The sequence below is a fragment of the Chiroxiphia lanceolata genome, chromosome 6 (genome assembly GCF_009829145.1).
Source record: "Chiroxiphia lanceolata isolate bChiLan1 chromosome 6, bChiLan1.pri, whole genome shotgun sequence".
Classification (NCBI taxonomy): domain Eukaryota; kingdom Metazoa; phylum Chordata; class Aves; order Passeriformes; family Pipridae; genus Chiroxiphia; species Chiroxiphia lanceolata.
In genome coordinates this window covers 11,292,080-11,310,069 of record NC_045642.1, presented here as the reverse complement: position 1 = coordinate 11,310,069, position 17,990 = coordinate 11,292,080, and the positions used below count along the sequence as shown (strand labels likewise).

Here is a 17,990-nt window from a genome sequence, read left to right as displayed (position 1 = left end):
TTAAATAAAGTTTTTGTTTTCAGGCTAAGTGGGCTTTTTACACCATTTCATTCCACATCGAATATCTTCTTAAGATATTTAGGAATACATATTTTTAAAACATCTGACAATTTCTTCCTACAATCAGATACAAAAATTCTCAAAAAACCCTCTATAAACCTATAATATTTTGGAAAGTATTACTGAGGAAAATAATACCAAAAATCCTCACAAATATTCACAACACTTTCTACAATGAAATGATCTTAAAAAGTCCATCTTGTGATAAAAACTAAACTATAACTAAAAATTCTTGAAAGAGATGGTTTTCCATTCTGCTCATCCTAAAACTCGAATCTAGGCTGAGAGGTAAACATTCTAAAATATTTTCTGGATGTTACTGACTTTGAACTCTTTTTTGCAAAGAATTAAAGAGCATTCCTGTAGTGAGGATATTCAATTGAAATCAAGCTGTGTAAAAAAATAGCATTTTTAGCTATATTATTTTGCTGTAAATTATAAGGATTCGAGTCAATTCTAATATCTTTAGATATTAGATATCAGTATCAGCATTTTTCACTTGAAATCTCTTGGTATCATCAGATACCAAAACAATACACAATTCTCAAGAGTACACAATAACTGAGCACTTTTGCAAAAATTTTACTAATAAAAAACATGAAGTGTAAATCAGGATTTTGCTTATGTATAAGGAGGACATCTGCAAGTACTTCATAGTATTTGAACATGGTGGCTGTAGATCACACTGTCTCCTAGGGACTACTAAAATGATACACTATTGCATAGATAATATAGGTAATCTTCATGCTCATATGTAGTGTTAAGCCATATGTCTGTACAATTTTTATCTTTACCACTGTGAGAAATGGATTTTTTGAATGTTTTCAATTTACAGAAAATTCCGGACATCTCATCAATGGAGCACAAAGTTCATTTAAATTACTAAGCAGTGATGATACAATTCGTGAGGTTTTCATAGTTTCACTGGGGATATTAGTCTGGTTTTGCTGCATGTTAGTGGCTACAGATAAAGATGCAGTTTGTACTCTACAAAGGCATTTCTCAGTGCAGCTTAATCAGCACCAACATAACTTGGTATTTAAGATGACTAGTCTTAGCAGCTATTTCCCATAGATAAGCTTTGATGCCATATAGCAGAATATCTACTGCAAATGTTTTTACCACTCTCAAGTTGGTCTCCCAGATAGTCACTGCATTTTAACTGGCCATGGAAGATGAATTTGAAATGTTTACTGCGATATGAATGCACCTGATGTATCCCCAGCTTTGCTGAGATAGACAAAAGCGTTGCTTTATTTGCAGCACTTATTGAAGAGACCAAAATTGAGAGCACCTAAACACATCTCTCATAAATCTGCAGAGGAAGTTCACTGGCCAACTGCTCATGTGGCAGAAAGAACAGAAGCATTGTTTCTCCAGTCTGGCAAACCCTGTCACACATCCGAGTTAGTAGGTCCATTCCAGGTTTCAAGCTGAACCTGGAATTTTCAATTTCCATTTAAGTTTTTTCTACACTCTCTTGACCCTTTCCTGCATTCTAAATGCATTAAAAGCAGAAAGTCACCTCACAAAAAATGGCTTAATCTTGGCAGAAACAGAAAAAAAGACATTTGTCTTGTGTGCATGCATTGGAAACAAGCGTTTTCATTTTAACAAGGTACCTACAATACAAATGAACATACCATGATGAGAGTATTTGACTTGGTCTGTGTAATCAGTTCATCTAAAAATGCATAAATAACAAGAAATAACATTACTATATAAAAAACAACATCAAACCCATAACCAGGGTCATTTCTTTTGGTATCTTTCCCAAAAGCCAGTTGAAAGTGAGAACATCTCTGGCTCTTACCCTTTACTTTCCCGAATGCCTATGAAATACTAAATTTATATTTAAGGAAAAGTTCTGAAATCTTGGTGGGCTTTGTTTTAGAGCTTTTATCTGCATAATAGGAATGCTCTCCCATTGCAAAGCTAATCACCAACATTGAACAACTTCTTGAAAACAGGCTATTCAGTCTGAAAACACACTTGGACAGTGAAACCCAGGCCAACCACTTCCACTGACTGAAAAGCTTGTACAGTGCAGACAGCCTCTTTGGTACTACTGTTTTCATTCTCTTCCCTTTTCTTTCTTTCTTTCTTTATCTTTTTTTTTTTTAATGCTCTGTATATAATACAGAAGAATATAAAATAAATACAGTGTACAATATAGACACCTAATCTGGAACTTTCTTCATTTAAAGATGATAGCCACTAACTCAATACAAAATCATTGCTCCACACATACTTTGAAATACATGTTTTCAGGAATATCAGCATTATGACTGGGAAGGAAACTTTTACCTGATAGAATCCAACAAATTATACATAGTATGACTTTTGATTACTTTCCTTTTCTAAACCACTTAAACAATTGATTAAATTATTTGACCAAGCCACCAAGGTGTTGTTTCAAGCCCTGCAAGTTGTTTACTGAAAACAAACCATTCCAAATAACAGCCTGAGCCCAGTTTCCTCACGCTACAAGACACAATCGTGTCTGTCTGTAACCTTGAACCCTACACTGGTCTGCAGGCTCCACACTACATCCGATGCTCATTTGTCAGGGCATAAACAGACAACACGAAAAACAACAAACAAGTTGATTTTTACAGATTGCTCTTTTGCAGTCTACAGACAGACATCCTGTAAAATATTATACATACGCTGGAAAATTTTGAATGGAGGCTTCCTGACCTTCACTGTTTTCAAGTATTTAAAGAATCTGTAATTTGTACTAAATTATCTGACATCCTACATCAACAAATGTATCATTCTGCCTGCTTCCTGTTGTTCTAGAATTTAAGCATTTATTTAAGCATGATTAAAAAAAAAACCCAAACACAAAGTGTACTTAACAAACTATTAACTGCTCTCTATATTGCGTGAAATCAAAATACTATCACTTCAGACTTTTGTAAAGAGTTATAAACGTGGATTTGGAAACTAAACTAGTGGGACACATTATTATGCCAATATGCCATTCTTGAATTACTGGACACAAGAAAAAGCTTAATAGACAAAATAATCCATAACTTAGCCAGACTAATCCAGGAAACGGGTCAACAAAGCCTGAAAAGCCTTTCTGAAAGGCCACTGGAGACTGCATAGTACAAGTTCTGTGCCAGGCAGTGTCAAGCTCTAAAGATAGCTAGGAAAAAAGTAGAGAAAAACAAAACTCTTTTCATTTTTATTTTTAGATGTGGCTGCATAGCACTGCTAATGAACAAAATACAAGCTTAATTAATAATAAGAGGCAACAATTGTACTCAATGCTCTTATAGGTAATTCTTGCCAAATGGCATTCATTTGTCCACTCAAAAATTACACAGTATCTCCAATCAGCTACATAGAGTTAAACCCAAAAGACTGCTATGTCACTCAGTTCAGGATCAATTCATACTTAGAAAAGTATGCAGGTCAGTTATTGGAGCAGGACAGCACACTACACCATTAAATCATAGCCAAGCTTGCTCACAAATGGGGAGCAATGTAGCCGTGCCAGCAGAGAGCTTTGTGAGGGTTAATTTATCCTGCTTTCTGGCTGGGCACCAGAGAACATGAGTCAGACAAGTACCCCAAGAGATTAAATTATGTGGTCGTTGTCAGAGTCAGGAGGAAGGAAGTCTCTACACCACAGACCCTTCAGCCGAGACTCCCTCAAAGAATTAAACATTTCATGAATAACACATTCATACTGATTTCTGAGCCCACAGAAGCAAAGGGGTGTGACAGTGCTGAAACCAACCACCATTTCTAGAGAAACACTTTTGATTTTGGAAGTGACATGAAGGCAATTCAGAATCTGAACCACGAATGCTCCATGTAAGAAAGGTTGGAAAGAAGGTTTCTCTACAAACCAACCTTTGGGGGGTGGTGGGAAGAGGTAAGGAAAAGGAGGACCAGACAGAAAGATTCTGGTATAAATGCCATAAACTCCAACTGATCATTGAACAGAATATCCAGAAACTGCAAAACCAGGGAGATACATATATATATATATATATATATATATATATATATAAAATGTCCTCAGCTGATGAATAAATATTCCAACAGCTATCACTCCCCCCAAGTTCAGCAGTATCCACTGTGTTCTGCCTACACTGTGTCAAGCAGATGATTGTCATGCAGACCCTAAATCATACAGGCACAAGGAAACAGGGATTAAGCACAGTGTATGATTTACTTAGGATGACACTCAGTGATGCCTGTCATTTGCATGTTGATATGACTTCATTATTGCTAATTTAATTAAATCCCTCTGCAGACCTGCTTAAAGAAGCTGCAAAAGCCCTTTGGATTTCTTGAGCCTTCAAATACAACTCTGCCAATACACTGACTGAACACAATTACCAACTTTTTCAGAGACAACGATAAAACTAAGGACAATTATTAATAGAAGATTTAGGTAATAAGATTTTCATCCCTGAAAATAAGAAGTGCAATAACATTTCTTACGCACTTTTTAAAGCTACACATATCCAAAGGCAATTAAAGCCTTGTTACTGATTGTATGTCTGGCCCATACAGACAGGTTAGGTTTGATAGGTGTTACAAAAAAATAGATTTAGTTACTTTATTTTAAATGTTGGGTTTGTATTTTTTCTTTTCTTTTTTTTTTTTTTAACTGAACATACATCAAAACCTCACTCCAGTAAAGAATAAATGCCTAAAGAATGTCAAAGTAGGTTTGCACAAAAAAATATGCTGTTAAGGGGAAGATAATCTCTCATGCAAAGAGGGTGGCAAGCAATACTTCTCAATATTGAATTGTTAACTGTGAGGTTAAACCAGAAGTTTTTGTTCTCTTTCTGTCAGTCTGTCTATGTATGCAGGTGTTAACATTTCAGTAACAGCCTACTCTGTCGAAATATGATTTATGATTTCACATCTCATCTTCTCCTTAGTTATTTAGTTATCTAGTAAGGTAACTAAAACAGGACACTATTTGTTTTGGATGTTTATCCCATAAATATCCACTATTCAAGCCCCGAGAAAAATACTAAGTAGAGGTAAACAGTAATCCTGTACAAAACTAATATCAGCGTACAGAATTTCTGTGTAACCCTCACAGGCCCACACTAACCAAAACTCAAATAATTCTGCAAAAGAATTTTGAGTGGACTGGGATAATGGATACACACCAGTGACTTGAAATGCTGCCAATTACCCTGAGTAGAGGTGGAAGAGTGCTACATATTTCCATATTTCATAGGTGACTTTCCTTCTTTTATTCTTTAGAACTGCCCTTTCAAGAAACATGAATTTATTGTTTGTACCAAATATTTTGTGAAACCTTTTCTACCACACACATCAAGAGATATGTTGGAAAAAAAAAGCATATGTTATAAAAAAATATTTATAGCAGTTTGATTAGCCAAAATTATCGATCTTTATTCTAAAATTGTAATTTGTTAAATTATTTGCAGCTGCTGATGTATTTAAGTAATCAAAAATAGATAGAGCAATTTTCTAGCTCTCCAAATTGATTCATATATGGTAAACTGTCTGAAAGTTAAGGAGGATTTGTGTTCAGCCATCAACAGACATTTTAAAGTTCAGAAGTTTAAACTTCAAAAGAAGCATTAAAAGTTTTTGAACAACCCACTTTGCTTTTAAGACTTCATGTTAGAAATCAAGAAAAACATCACAGCAAAGAAATATTAACTTCTCTGACCACAGATTCAAAGCCATGGTAGGATGAATAAGTCACAGCCATGACTTTTTAGAGACTACTGGAAACGATTCTGAACATAAGCTAATTGGCAAAGTATGCATGGTGATGTGTGCTGGCACATCATAGAGCCTGATCTGGACACGCTAATCGTTATTTACTCATAGGCACATTGTGAAAAAACAGAATATTTTTGTCATCTTCACAGCTACATAAAACAGTCTAGAGTGATCTGAATTGAACTGCAATGACTAATTTCAGTTTAATATTTATGTACATAAAATATTTATGTACATAAAATTTCAAAAGCAAGTATTTCACCCATAGGTAAGAATAAGGAAGAACAGACAGGCAAAACAGAGAATTAAACCCACAAAATTATGGGTAGCTGCAATATGAAAAAGAATTGTATAACACATGGGAAAGACTGCCATGTGTTATGGACTGTAAGATATTCTTAGTAGAAATTCTGCAAATTAAATCCTGATGGAGCAAATGGATACTCGTAATTTGACTGGATTCATTCAAAGCAGAAAAATGTCCTTTAACAAAACAACGTCCTGCAAGGGTAATACCATCAGGATCCTTAGAAAGACAATATCTAAGAATGAGAAGAGTGTTGTCATTCTTGAACTGTACACAGGAAAAATGGTCAAGGATACACAAGGAACTGCAAACATCCCTGTTTCCTGCCAAAGGACTACAAAGTCTTTCTCAAGGAACTCGTAGCCACTGAAGCATTACATTAACGGAACCAAATAAATGCGAAGACAACAAGAACGGACGTGGCTGATCAGGATATTCTGTTAGAGCCGCCTTCAGCCACTGCTGGCTGATATTCATGGAGCACAAAAGGACAAATATTCCATTGAGGAAACTGTGAAACACTGTAAACATCAAAAATTTTTAAAATAATTTTATTTTCTTTAAAGATTGCGCTCGGATTCTCTGCAAAACATTCAGCAGTCTTCAAAAACTCTTTCTTTCTGAAATTGTCTGAGATTCTCCTGACCTCCTGACATAGTGATACTTCAGCTCAAACTAAAGAGCAATACTTTAAACATGATTTTACACGAACAAATATATAGAAGTCAATGTCTACAGAACTGTTTTTCTTTTCTTCTCACCACAAGCATTAATACTAAAGTTTTGAAAATTATAGTTTTGCAAGCTCTTATGATTTAACAGCTACCAAGTTTGCTTTAGAATAGTGAGAAGTACCAGCATTCATATCAGCAAAAGTAGGAAAAAAAGCAATCTGTTCCCAGTAGGATCTTTTTCAGTATTTTCTACAAGTAGAGGTAAGCTTCTTTGGCCTTTCTGAAATTTGCTTGTTTATTTATTAGACATCTGCTTTTTGGAGTTTACACTTTGCTCATCTCTGGAAAACAGTAATTTGTTTACACTCTTCTGAGAGGTGTTTTCTGAAGTCCTGCTGTAAATAGAAAATTACTCTCTTCTCAAATATCTCAAAATAAATTTTCACTTAATAATTGAAATAAATTTCACCAAATTGTTATAGAGCAAACAGCAGTCTATAATTTTATTATTTTTCTGCTTATTTGAAAGGTTTCCTTTAAAAAACCAGCTCATTAACTACAGCACTTTATCAAATACACAGCTTCAAGTTTATTTACTTGTCAGATAACTTTTCTTTCTCAGATTTATAATTTGCTTAAAATAAACTACTGCACATTTTGTCTCATTAAAAGAGTATTACGAGTTCGGACTGGATAAAAAGTAAGCGAGCATCTTATGTCACAGGCCTTGTTTTTCTGCAAAACAGTGAATGCTGCAAGAAATATTGGACACTGCCTTGAACCCTTTTCAGGATCCTGCCTACTGACAGCTGCCACCACAGCACCAGCACTACAGGGGTCACTCACACAGCTCTCCGTGTACCTACACATGACAAACAAACAAAAAACTGAGCAGCACCTCCTGAAGGGATAGTTTTGACATTACCTGACTGGAATCTGCTCTAATGGCTGTCACTGAAAGAGATGATCTTATCCCACCCACACACCACTGCTGCTTTCCTTACACCTGCAGCAAAGCTCACAAGAGTGAGTGAGTTCAGACTGGAAGAGGGATGGATCTGTTCCTGTTGCAACACTTGGTCATTAGAATGATTTAACCGCAGCATCAAACCACAACCTGAGACTGCTGACAGAAAACAGATGTGACTCTCCCTCCTTCCACCCTCCAAATACTTTCTGTTAACTTGGTGAGATAAAATAGCTCAGTACGGCTGAGTCAAGCACCACTTTGGCACAGGAGATGGGGCAGCACCGTGCAACTGGAATTGGACATTCCAAACAGGACCATCTGCCTGGCAGTTTATGCTGCTGGAGAAATGAAGACTCAGTGACTGTCTACAAAGTGCCACGACTGGGAAATGCAGAACATTCCCTGTACAAAATTCATTATGACAATATACCTTTATTTCCTACAGCTTCTAAAAGAATACTTTCCCTTTGTTCTGCTGTTGCAGCAGTAAGGGCCCATTAGCAGTAAATGCCACATCAAATCCCTTGGTAATCTATTTGTTCTTTGAGAGACTACACAAATCTACTTGGAAAGGACTACACAAATCTACTTGGAAAGCTCAAATGGCAAATTCTCTTTTGCTGGGTTATAGAGCTAATTGCAGCTCGCTGCCCAGTGGGATTTTAACTGAAACTACAACATAAGCCAGCAGTATCCACTCATGGAGCACATGATGCCAGGTTCCATAGTCTGGAAACTATACAAATTTATTAAGGTCAAAGACTGATTAGACGTTTATATACTTCAATAAAACAGTCTTAATTTAATCACACATGCTTCTAAGATCCCAAAAAAGTCATATATGTTCCTATATGTATCCATGATACATGAAGTTTCATGGAAAGAGAAGAAATTCAGTGAGTTGGGTAACAAGTTTGAAAACCTGATAGAAACCTGATAGAGGTAAAAAAAAGTTCTGGTTTGTACAGCTGAAATCTCATAACAAACGTAAGATGTGGAAAGGGCACCACATCAGTGCTTAGTGCATCTGCCAGTTAAAGGTATTACTGTACTGAAAATGTTGCATTCGGTCACTTCATATGCTCTGCAGATTAAATTTCTCATTGCTTTGCTGCCCTACATAATGAAATATTAGAACATAAACCACTCTTGCTCTGTGTCAAAGACATCAGGATTTTCTTAGTCAACAAGTATAAGCCAGCTCACGTGCTGACTGTGCAGTGACCCTTCCATAACATCTCCCAGCCACATAAATACACATATATATTTATCAGGAATGCCTTTTCCCATTTATACAGTAATTTGGTGTTGTCATCTGTTGGCATAAAGCACACTACGAGAGACTGAACATTGTATCTCCCCTAAACCAGAATTAAAATAAAGAGAAACTATTATATGACAGAAAACATTCCTCAAAGTGTCAACAAATGCAGCCAAAAGCAAAAATTCTGAGTATTTTAATATATATTGGATTTAGAAATGTGGGACTGAAGGGTCTATAGACAGTGAAAGAGTCCAGCCTTTTGCCATCACGACTGCATCAGACAACCCCAAATTGATCAAGCTTCATCTTAAATGTAGTGATAGTGCTTTCCACTACTAATCAAAACAGAAGGTGTTTCAGAATTTTTCTTGTCCTACATTTAGAAACCATCTTTTAACTTCCAGCCTTAATTGATTCATGACCTTATTTTATGAGCCTGTTCTCGGTGCTCCCTTTTTTCTGTAACTTATGAATTCTCTCTGAACAATACTGATGTAAAAAGCAGCACATGGTAATGCATATGGTCTATGATACAGAGCAAAACAGAAAGATAAAATACAGTAGAAAAACCTAACACTGTTCAAAAAGCAGCCTCTAAAAGCCTGTAATATCTATATTATATATCTATCATCTATCATATGACCAAAAATTTTAAATATTTCTTTCAGGCTCTAAGTTATTTTGGGATTTAGGTTTTCTAAAGGAAGTTACATTTTTTAAGTAGTAGAACTACTTTAATTCAGAATAAAAATGTAAAGCATAGCATGTTCTACGAGTATAGTGAATTTAAAAATTAGCTACCACAAAAATAACCTAATTTTAGGAACACCATAATTCAGTTTTTGCCTTTTGATTTAATAGGTATTTTATAATAATAATGGAAAAATTGTATTTTCATGTTATTATATAATCTTATAAAATTTATATGAAATGTCTTTGAAAACACTATACAAAGAGTCATTGGTTGTTTTGCCATTAAGTATAAAATGACAACTATTCCCTAAAAAATTTTAACGACAAAAGTACTAAGTTCTGTCTTCCTATTGTTTTTTGAACATGGTTCAATATAAGATCCACCTATCTTAGGAACTATTTGAGATGTATCTGAACAAGAATTGGTTGACTTATATATTCAAAGTGGACCGCTAAAGATGAAGTCATTTGGCAAAATTTTATGTTTACAAACAACTAAAAAGTTAATTAAATTAAAAGTGTCTCCTACTTTTGCCCACAGCCTGAAGAAATACTCAAACTCCCAATATGCTTTGGTTGTTCCACAGTCTGTGTCTACAAGACCAACCTGATTTATCTCTAAAGTGGGTCTTCTTAGAGGATGGAACTGTACCTTTTGACTTTCAGAGATCTGTTTCAGTCCAGATTATTTAAAGTTCTATACAAGCTCCTTCATCATGGTAAGAACCAAGGAACTCAGGTACATAATCACTGTGAAGGAGCAACTGCCACATCATTCAAGACAACTAGCTTTGCCTTCCCAAAGTGCAAATCACTGCAGATAATCTTGCATAGATCACAACTACCAGCTGCTACTGCTGCAAGTTCACACCTAAATGCTCAGCCTTGCTGTGTCTGGGTAACAGGAGAAATGTCTTGGTTTCATCACTCTTAATAAAAAAAAGGTAAAGTTTATTTTAAATTATTAACAATAATACAATCAGAAGTAATCAACAGCTAAACAAACATTATGATCTGTCACTTACTAATGCTTTTTTATGACTAATTATCCCAATGTTTAACTATGGACCAAATATACCTATTGGAAAAATAAACTAGAAGAAAGTGTCATTCCTCTATCATGCCACTAGCCAACATGTATCTTTTGACTTACAGTCAAGCCACCATTGCATATCTTGCACTCTATTGTCCTCTGAAACTGAAGAATTATTTAAGTGGTTCCATTCACAGTAGTGAAAGTGAAATACTTTTAATACAATTGGGTTCCTCCTCAAACAACACCACGTAGTCCAGAATGCAGTTCCTCTACTTGATTTACACATTCTAAAAAGCTAAAAGATCCAACAATAGTGAAAGTTAAAGTCTATCAGTGAAGTAGTACCAAGGTAGTTTATGCTAGCTCAGCAGTAAGAAAGTCATATTCCAGGGTCACTGAAAACAGAGATTGAAACAAAGCACAAGCACAAAACTGCACAATTGCATTGTGCTTCTGGGGAAGTCAAAACACCTGTGTCCTGCTTGCTGCTGACTATCAGAAATGCAAACTAGTGTTCAGATACGAGTATTCTAGAAAACCTCCACCCTTCTTTATCATAATAAGGTAAGGACTTATGATGGAAGGCACTTGGAGCAGTGTCTTATGATCTCACATGAGAGTTCACTCTTTTCCCAAGCATTCAGGTTCTCTTGTTCTTAGGCTACATATGACATTCAACTAAACACTTCACTCTCTCCCCTATACATGATGCAGTTTAACTGCATAACTATAACAGCCTTGCAAACCTGTCACCTTTGACAGCACTGCTAATATTGCTCTCTTTTGGTATATCTGTGTCTAATAATTTGCGACGGCGAGTACAGATCACAAGATCTTCCTCTTCTTTACCAAAGCAAAATACCTCACACTTGAACTTCCCTTCTGTCTAATGATGTTGAGGTCTGACTCAGCACAGTGATTCTCTGTAGTTAGGACTGAAACAAAAGATTACAGATCATCTCCACCAGATCACTTCTCTGTGTTCTCCACAGGTCAGCAGTTACTGAACTGTGGTATGTTTAGCATCTTGGTACATAAACAATTGTACTCCAGGAGCTCAGATCTTAATATCTGAGGCAGGGTGTTGGGAAAAAGTAAAAAGTCAGAAAGGTTGTTAACAGATGAAGCCAGCTTTATTGTAGAATCCTGAAATTCTGACCAGAGTGCCTATTTTAAGACCAAGAAAATCTTAAAATCTTGATTTCTTCCCCAGGATCAAACTACAGCAGGAAGAAGTGGTGCACAACTCTATCTCTTGTAGGACTCCCAAAGCTTGATTTTTTGCATCAAAGGGATCAAAACTTACTGTGAAGAACTAATACCAAAATATCAACTCAAGACTTTTAGAAGGTAATCAGAGAAAACTGAAGAACCACCAGCTGCCAGGGATCAGCACTGGCACACTGCTCCATAACAGAAAGCAAAGCAGGTGCCAAGTAAGGAACAAGGTGGGAAGGGGCAGTGCCCTCACCAAAAAGTGGTGGAGTCCCACAGTACTCAGAGAAAGATGACTTGGGTAGGTCTGTTGACAGCAGCAAGGTTCAGCCAAAAGTTGAGATAGCCAGACAAAGCCACAGTGATGAGGAAGGTCTAAGGTCAAGCCAGGAAGTCAAGTTGGAATGGCAAGGTGAGGACCAGGTCCAGCGAAGGCAGCCAGGTGGTCACCAGGCAGGTCCACAGCGACAAAGAAGAGCTGAGACCAAGCCAGGATGTCCAGTCCATGGGTGAGGATCTGGGTGTGTTGCCTGGGCAAGTATCGCTGCAACCTGGCTTGAGCAAGGACCAAAGGCATGGCCTGAGCTTAAGTACAGCCCCCTGCATTTCCCATCCCTCACGCAGCTCCTTCCTCAGCAGCCTGAGCCAAGGTCCCACAGCTGTGCCACATCAGGGCTGACCTTGAGCACAGGCAGCTCATCTGGGCAAGGAGGGGTTTGGGGGGCTGGCCATGTGCTCAGGGCCCTGACATGAGCTTTCAAAGGAAATACTTGTAAGAACCAAGGACAGAGCCTGCTAAACGATCAGCCTATTTCATGCCTTCTGAGAGCAGAACATATGCTGAATGATACTGGCACAACTACAGAACCATTTTAAAAAGTGTAGGTTTCAGCTAGTTAACCAAAACTATGAAGTGCAAATCCGTCAGTTTAAAATCCCTCTAAACAAACAAATATCTGCTTCCAAACAGAGTTGGAGCAGTGTACTTCTAATAAAAAACAATTAAAATAATGCTGCTGTAATTAAAACCTTTCCCCCAAACAAATTTTTGATTACAAAGCAATTTTAGTAAATTTACTATATTAAAAAAAACAACCAAAACCCTCCATCACTCTTCATTAGTTTCTAACAAATCTGAGAAATGAGAATTTCTTTTACTTCTGTACACTTTGATACACAACCCCAAAAAATTACAAATGGGTATGGTAGTTAATATATGATCCCATCATTACGTTTCGCCTGGATTTATCAACACAGAGCAGTAATGGGTTTTGGCTCCATGACTCTTTAAACCAATAAAAATCATCACTGTCAGTGTTACCCCATGGAAATATGTGGAAAACGATTCACTTCTATTTGCTTGTTCTATTTGCTTTGCTTGTTGACTAATCATTAAATTTTAAGCAGCTCTCTGTGGTATCAGAGAAGTATCTGCTCTGATGCAAGAGAAAAAGCAAGAACATGCAAGCAGGGAGAAAGGCAACACTCCAAACTTCTCAAGTCTCAAGTCACAGTGCTGAAATTTGGAATTGAACAGTCACATTAAAATACCACTACAATAATAGCGGAGTGGAGCATTTTAAAGTGTTTGTATTGAAGTACTTCCCTGCTTAGCAACTCTGCCATCATCAAAAACATTTGCCCTAGTATTTATATTTTGTGCAACTTTATTAATTTTTAGTTTAATCAATCAATCACTTCTGATATCTGGAATTACATATATTTAATGACACAGCAGTCTTCAACTATATTATATTATTTTTTAAGTATTTGTTTTTAGAGGCTTCATATACCGCCTCATGGTGCACACACAATTTCTAGTCACAAATACTTAAAGATACACAAAAAGGCTGAAGGATAACGATGTTTAGCACTTTAAGTTATATCATAGTTTGGACAAATCAAAGACAAGCTTGCCAAGCAACCTGGCTCAACCTGGCATTACCATTCATCTTCATGCCATTCCATCTATTGAATCTCTGTTCTATGCAGCCCTGGATTCCAGAAGACCCTTACCTTGTGTCTTCATCCAGAAGATTCAAAGTAGAATTTACTTCAAAGTTTCATTTTTGCCACTCCAAATATTATTTTATTTTTAAACAAAGTCAGTCTGAGTTCTATTGAAAATACTTGAGTGGTGAATTTAAGACATGAGGAGGAAGACAAGCACAGACAAACTGAATGGAACAGAGGAAATAAGGGGATAGGAAAACAGTCCTGATATGAGACTAAACAAGAAGGAAAGGAAGGAAAACTCTTTTGTCTTTGATTAAGTGTTTGGAAAGGAGAGAGAAACATTAATTCTTCTGGAAAATAAATTTTCATAATTGTTCTGCTCAGCTTAGCAGTGTGATTCATGCTACTAGTCCTTGAAACGTGCAAAACTTAAAAGTGCTGGTTAAACCTTAGGTTCTTGCTCTGCTGCTTAGGTCCCTAATATAATTTTTGTCTTAGGTTCTTTGGAAAAAACCTGCCTCTTGGGGAGGTGGAGGTGTATGTCTCAGATTCAAATGACTGAATGCGTCGGTGCCGAATCACCATACGGAGAAGGCAAACAGGGTTGGAGTTTGGAGAAAAGAGCTTAAGGCAAAAGGAGTGTACTGTTAATACAGTGATAGAGAAGAGAAATATAACCTAAATCTCCTCTGAGCCCGAAGAAAGCTCCTGCATTTGAAGCTTCCATAGATACCTGCCATCTTACTAACAGACAAGAAGAGTATTGAAAGTCTTCTATCTACCACAGATAATTTTTAAAAGGAACTTTATAATTCCTGTTTTTCCATCTAATCATTCGTTGATTAAATAATTTCTAGTGATCCAGCTAAAGGCCTGGCTTTTGTCACATTATTCCTATATATTACCTTTTTTTAATGAAAAGAAAAAAAAGAATGTATGATTTAAAATGTCAAACACTGCTGTTCCTTATTACCAAGCTTAAAACCTTCAGGGATGTTTTTCCCAACTGTAGTTTAACGCTTAAATAAAAATAAGGTCTGTTTCCAGATCTGCTGAGGACTTGGTAATACAGGGAGGGTCATCTGCTGACACGGTATTATCCTGCCAAGCAGAAAAAGCATGATGAGAATACTATTGCACAATATTTCTCAAAATAAATGTTGACATTACTTTTGTATCTATTCATAGTGATAAATTTTGTCTTGCTGCCCATCTTCCTCAAAGAAAGAGCTATTTTTAAAAAGGTGATTTATGCAGTTCACAAATATTTTTCTAGCTACCCTTCACTTTTCTATTAACAATTTAGATAGGACTAAGTGACTTGTACCAGAAGAGAAATAACTGAACGTGTTGTTACTTGACAAAAGGTCTAGTCAATATTTGTGTCCTATTTGATGGGATAACAGCTGTCACTGAAGTTATAAACACCACACTGGACAATAGGAGTAGAATGTTTCTGCCCAGGTTGCAGAGACAAATACACATTAAGCTCTTGTTCAAAAGGGACAAGAGAAGTAGAGCAAGTGTGAATATTGTTACAAAAAGCACAAACACTTTTGACAATTTCAACTATGATCTCCAGCAAAAAAGATTAGGCCTTATCTTAGGTTCATCAAAGGGAAGAACCAATAGGTTCTACCACATTCTTCCGGACTCACTCTCTTTAACTCTTCCTAAGACTACAAGAAAAGTGAGAACTTATTTAAAACACTCTGTTCATATTTCCTGGTCCTCTTTTTATATTCAACAACCATTGCAAACAGACATATGCAGCTGTATCAACAACTTATTTTTTTTAGTAAATCCAAACAGAAATTTAGCATTAACAAGCCTTGGCATTAAGAACACGACGACAGCTCACCACCTACATGGGAAAGGAACTTTGTGTTATTCTGTAAAGTGTGGTACACTATGGAAACACAAACATTTTCTAATCTGTGTCCTTAGGGATACAAGGCAATTCTACCACTGTACTATATCCCCAGATACTTAGATATATCAGCTGGGAACGGAGGCACATTTGGGGAGAGAAAATCAAACTCCCCAAAACCCAAAGAAATGAAAAAAACAGTGGTCAAAAATAGGAAGCGGGAAACGTAGCCTTCTGCAAAGCATTCAAGTATCTGCTTTAAAAAAAATATACCTGCAAACTCACTTGCCTATTCTTTAACCAGTATCAGGCCCATTCCCAAACAACTACTACCATTCTTATCATACCAAAGAATAGGGAGACACAGAAAGACCACCTACACAAGGCCACTAGACAAGCTCTTCCTAATAGTTCCTCTAGTCTTGTAAAAGAGAAAATTCTGCCACAACAGAAAAGAAGGGGTACTGAGATAATTTTTTCTTCCATGAACTTGCATGATCCCCTTCAAAGAAACAGGATGTAAGCCTATAAGCTTGTCTTTGGGAAGATTTGCCAAGTTTTATAACCACATACTTTCTTCAGTCTCTCTCTTCTTCAGGCCAGTTGAAGCATCACTAACCAGAAGAGTGAGCAATGAGCACATTTTCCTTCCATATCTCCCTTTCTCTCCCCCTCCTTCTGCTGATCTTCATATCCTTCTGTGCACTGTAACTGCAAAGGGCCTCTGATAGGCGTGGGCTTACTGATTCATACTTCTTACAAGCCACCAAAAAGCAAGAAAGATGGAACTCCAAACATTTACTGGAAGTCGGGGAGAAAAGGCAGAATAGCAGCAAAACCACAGAAACCAGACAGTAAAAAGGCTAAAGGAGTATAGAAAAAGAAAGATGAGATGGTAGATAAAGAGTAAATCAGGGGTATAGGTACTGGAAAGTGTATATGAGCTAATAAGGAATGACACAAATTCAAAATATAAAGGATCTTTGATTGGTAGCACAACAGTCTAGGAGTTCTGGTTACAGGACTCTCCAACTCTTCAGTACTCTGCTACAGTAGATTTAGGGAGTTACATGACATCCATCTGCATGTATTAACCCATTAATAAAATGAGGTTAATAATATTAACTTAAACCCTATGCGCGTGAAAGAAATTTTAAATTCTCATATTACAGTTTTACAATTCATTTTTATACACAATGACAGGAATTTTAAGAAACTTGCCTTGCAAAAAACGCTCTTTCTAAGAAACCATGAGGAAGAGATGGTCCTCCCTCAGTTTTCTCTTCCACATATTTACATTCCAATCCATCTTTACACAGTTTCCCTGTATAAATCTGATGCTTACAATGACTTTTCAGATTATTTGCCTTTGTTGCCTTCCTGAGACTGATCCAGTGACAAAACACAACAATCACAACTTACCATATAAAAGCCAAGTGCCACAAGACAGGGCAGTTAACCTACCTAAGCACTAGCTGAGAGCTTCACTTTCTCTGACATTTTTGGAACTCTGAATTTATAGCAACTTTCATCTACAACTGCCTAAAACAAACTGCCTCAACTTAGTTATTACATACCATATTTACCAAACAAAAGATACTGTACTTTCAGTACTTCACACCACATTCTGTGTCTTCAGAAAACAGGGAAAGCTGTTGGGCCTACCCACATTTAAAACACTGCCTGCAATCTGATCGGAGTAATCCCAATGAATCTTGACGTGTCAAGTCAACTAAAAACCTCAGGGACTGTGGTGAAGCTAAGTAACATCTATACGCCATGTTAGCCATATTTTGGTAATTTAAACTACTACCAGCAAAATTATAACATTCCTCTTGGAATAATATTCTTCTTGGAAAGATACAATTAAATATTCTTAGTAGCAGATGGCCTTGGGCTCATCAGATCTGAGACAGCTTTCTGTGACATAAACTCCTACTGTTCTTCACTACTCTTTTTCTTGTCTCTATTAATTCTTACTGTCCATTTATGAAAAGAATTGATGACCAAAACATATTCTGAGGCCATTTGATTACTTGAGATTAAACATGAGATCCACAAGTTCAGAAAAGACTATTAATTGTGCCCTTATCCATGGCTGCTACAAGTTTGTGCTTTGAAGTCACTTTACAAACCAATGGAATGAAGACTAACAGAGCATTAAAATTTAATGAATTTAATGACAGACACGAGATTAGTATTGAGA

The 17,990-nt window shown here is 36.6% G+C and overlaps 1 protein-coding gene across 5 annotated transcripts in view; it reads right to left on the bottom strand.

The window, feature by feature from the left end:
- Nucleotides 1–17,990, bottom strand: part of SBF2 (SET binding factor 2) — a 258,391-nt gene that overhangs the window by 114,891 nt on the left and 125,510 nt on the right. The gene's annotated exons all lie outside the window — the stretch shown is intronic.